Raw genomic sequence first — 4,328 nt, forward strand, 5'->3', positions numbered from 1 at the left:
GGGGAGCGGCAGAGGCTGCTCCCCTCGGCGCAGGGTGCGCGCACCCTGCCTGGGCTCCTCCAGTGGGAGGAAAGGGGCTGCCAGGCTGGAGCACGGCTGTAACTGCTTGGATGTCACCGGAGATGCTCAGGGCAAAGCTGGAAGGGGCCCCGTGCCCGGCTGTACCCCCATCCTATCCCAGCCCAGCCAGGAGTGCCCTGGGCACCCTGCACATCCATAGGATCATGGAATGGTTTGGGTTAGGAGGATCTTAAAGATCATCCAGTGCCACCCCCTGCCACGGGCAGGGACACCTCCCGCTATCCCAGGTTGTTCCAAGCCACTCCAACCCGACCTTGGACACTGCCAAGAATCCAGGGGCAGCCACAGCTTCTCCGGGCACCCTGTGCCAGGGCCTCCCCACCCTCAGAGGCAGCAATTCCTTCCACATGATTCCTTCTGTGTATATATTCCATCACCTCAAACTGGGCACTGGGTGTGGGGTAACAAAGCCTCAGCAGACACGTTTCCACCCTCGGGGGGGTGGCTGCCCCTCCCAGGTGAGGAGAATCCTCAGTCCCAAGCCCAGGTGAGGGGAATCCTCGGTCCCAAGCCCAGGTGAGGGGAATCCTCGGTCCCAAGCCCAGGTGAGGGGAATCCTCGGTCCCAAGCTCACCCCATCGTGCTGGCGGGTGAGGAGAGGCTGGCTGCAAACCCCAGCAGCGGTGGATAAACCCTCCCAGCGTGTCCAAACCCCGTTGGGGAGGAAACAACCCCAGCAGCCCCGGGAGGATGGGCAGGATCCAGCTTTGGGATCTGATTTCAAGGCACCGGCCCCATCCCGTCCCCAGCGGAGCTCCTGCGGGGTGCGATGGGGGGAGCGCAGGAGAAGCTGCCCCGCTCCAGCCCCGCTCTGGGGCACGCTCCGTGCGGAAGCAGCGCTGGAGCAGCCGGACATCACCTCCTCGGGATGAGTCACGCTGTGCCAGGGCGGTTCTTCGGCAGCTTCCAGCAACGCGGAGAGAGGCGCGGAACAAAGCCCCAGATCCCTGTTTGTTGGAGAGGGAAGAGTTAGTCATGTCGGTCTGAGTCACCCGGCCGGGACAAGGGACACAGGGACAGCGCAGGGTGGGAGCGACTCTTTATCGACTTCGCATGGAAATCAATCGGGAGCTCGTGGCGGTGCCATGAACCCGGACAGGCACGGGCAGAGGGGGAAGAGCCAGAGCTGGGGAGAATTTACAGCTGGGAAAGAAAACAAGGGAGCTGCACAAGAGTTTTATTTTGCGGGGTTTAAGAAAGCTAGGTGACGTTATAGCGTGTCTTATATCCCAGCAGCAGACCCCGGAGCTGTTTGCTCTGCTGAGCAGGGGTGGCTGTGTGGATGCAGCAGCTGGGGGTGCCCCATCCCTGGAAGTTTTCCAGGACAGAGCTTAAACATCCCCCAGTTCCAGCCCCTGCCACGGGCAGGACACCTTCCACTAGTCCAGCTTGCTCCAAGCTCTGTCCATCCTCCCCTGGAACACTTCCAGGGATGAAATAGGTGCATCTGGAGTCTAAAAAGGGATTAAAATCATTCCCATATGTAAAGAAGGAGTGATCCCTGCCTGGAAAAGCAGCCCCAGCTCGCACTGCAACTGTGGCAGAACCGCTCAGCCCATGACAGGAGAATTTCCTACCCACGGCTCCTCGGCCGCCTGCGCCAGAGCTTGAATCATTTCTCTCTTCGAGGCAGAAAGTCAGAGGATTTCCTTGAAAATAGAGCCTTTGTTTGGCAAATATTTCTCCCGTCTGGTCCAGAGCTGTGAGTGCCCTTTGTTGGTTTGATGACAGTGCCTTCCTCAGCCAGGGCAGTGCCAGTGGCACAGAGGGGACCCCGTGACCCCAGGGCAGTGCCAGTGGCACAGAGGAGAGCCCGTGGCCTGTCTGAGCTGCCAGGGCAGGGAGGAGCTGCTGCCTGTGTCAGAGCCCAGGTTTGGCGTGTCAGAAATACCAGGCTACATCCTTAGCGGTTTCGAATTTGGGGCACAGATCGTGGAGCTGTTCCGTGCTTTTAGAGCACCTGAAATAAAAACAGGATCTGAAGCTGGAGGCGACCGCCTGGAGCCTCCCGGCCCCATCATCCTACAAATGGGTCATAATAAAAAATAAATTAGTGTGAGTCCGCAGAAGGCAGCAGAGCTCTGTCGCTTCCACGGGCTGAGGATCCCCATGAATATTTCATTTAAAATCTTCCCTTCTGCTGGCTCGGATCACTGGAATATCCGAGTGGCTCACATTTGTAATGCAACTTTACAGCAGCTTCATGAGCCCAGCGAATCTCAGCCTGGACATCATTCCAGGCATTTCTTTCCCTCCATGTTGGTGCAGCATCCTGCACGGAGGAGGCCACGAGCAGGGCTCTGTGAGGTGCAGAATGAGCAGGACAAGCCTGTGTGGCTCAGGGCAAGGCTGCAGCGAAGAGCAGGGTGATGGAAATGGGATGGAGCCGTCGCATCAGCCCATCCACCTCCGCAGCTGGAAGAGTGCTCCAGCGCTGGATCCTCGTTTTCCATCGGCACGGGGGAAGCCAGCGAGGCTGGCGGAGGCTTTGCACCCCTCAGCTCCCCCTGCTTTGGCACCACGGTGCTGTTTGTAAACCCTAAACCACCGCCAGCAGGATGTGGCAGCGTCACGTGAAGGGTGACAAGTGACCTCAGAGGGCACAGCAGCTCCCCGAGCACGGCCCGGCCGAGGCGTCTCCGCTTCCCACGGGGACAAAGAGCACGGTGACACTGTGGGAAGGCCCGGCTGGCTGCCCCTGCCAGGCTCCTCTCGGCAGATAACACCAGCTGCTTCCCTCAGAGGTGCCCAGAACCCCGAAAGGAGCTGCCCTCGGTGACTCAGCCGGGTCAAACCCTTCCTCCCGACACCTCCGTGGTGTTTGACACTTGCCCTGGCAGAGGCTCGCTGCTAATAATAACACCCCGCATTTTCTACAGCCCTTGGCTTCGGGAAATCTCGGGCGGGTTTGCACAGCGCTGGAGTCTATTTGGAGCTCAAGGCTTCTAAGGATGTGTCAAGGACGGAGAGTTTTGGTACCCGGGAAGGCATCACGGGAAGGGGCTGTTGCCAGGGCAGCTCTGCTAAACCACACCGGCAGGAAAATAACGATGGCTGCGTGAATTTGTCACGGTCAGGGTCCGGATGAAACACCCTGGGGGTGATCAGGGATGATCACAGCCCTGGTTTCAGGCTGGCCGGGCAGTTTGGGTGCTACATCCCCGTTTTGTGACGTTCCCCAGGGATGGGCAGGAGCACGAGGCGGCTGGGAGAGCATCCCGCGCTGTGCCAGCAGCTCAGGGAACATCAAACTCTGTCCCCGCACCTGGAGCAGGTGTCCAACCCCCGGGCAGGTGCGGGGAGGGACCCAGCGAGGCGCCGGGACCGCTCCAGAGCAGCCCTGGGGCGCTCAGGGGGAAGCCCGGGGAGCGCTGGAGCGTTGAGCGCAGGCTTTGTCCCGGCAGGTCGGCTGGGTGTGCGCTTCCTGGCATACAATTCCCAGATTAGCAGGAGCCGCGCTGCCAGCAGCTCCTCCGGCCCGTGACCGCGGCGCTGGGAATGCTGTGAGGTCACCGCTTCCAGCGCCCGGCGCTGCCCGGCCGAGGCAGAGCAGGGGTGGGGTGAGGATGTGCGGACGGGACGCTCCTTCTGCACCCCAAGGAAAGGGAAGGGGTGTCCCATAAAGGTTTGGATTGGGAGGGACCCTAAAAACCAGCTTGTTTCTCCCCCTGCCATGCGCAGGGACACCTTCCACCATACCTGGTTGCTGCAAGCCCTGTCCAACCTGGCCTTGGACACTGCCAGGGATGGGGCAGCCACAGCTTCTCCAGCCCATGGAACCAACCCCTCTCTCAACCCTCTGTAAGGTTTTAACCCCAGGGGATGGAGTGGGACCATCACGTTGGTCCCACTGATCCTTTTGCAGTGTGGGGGGACAGAGGCAGAGGCCTCTTCTTACCATGAAATGGATGAATAAAGCCCTTAAAAGCCACAGAGAATAAATAATAAAAAAGCTGGAGGGAGGAAGGATTGGGAGAGGAGGAAAAATAATTCAACACGGAGCTGTTTAATGAGGAAAAGGGAATAATCAAGAGGGAGAAGTGAGAATGTTTTAGTCACACTAAATGCTTCATCTAAAAAAAAAAAAAAAAAAAAAAAAATTCCAACCAAAGCCAGGCCGTAGCAGTTGAGGCAGGGCGAGACTCAAGGGACTTTCCCCAGGAATGGGGAAGGGGAAAGCAAAAAAGAAAATGTGGTATTTTTATTAAGCCGAGGGAATAGAAGAGGCAAGAGCTGGAGCTGAGGAG

The sequence above is a fragment of the Corvus brachyrhynchos genome, unplaced genomic scaffold (assembly GCF_000691975.1).
Source record: "Corvus brachyrhynchos isolate BGI_N302 unplaced genomic scaffold, ASM69197v1 scaffold72, whole genome shotgun sequence".
Lineage (NCBI taxonomy): Eukaryota > Metazoa > Chordata > Aves > Passeriformes > Corvidae > Corvus > Corvus brachyrhynchos.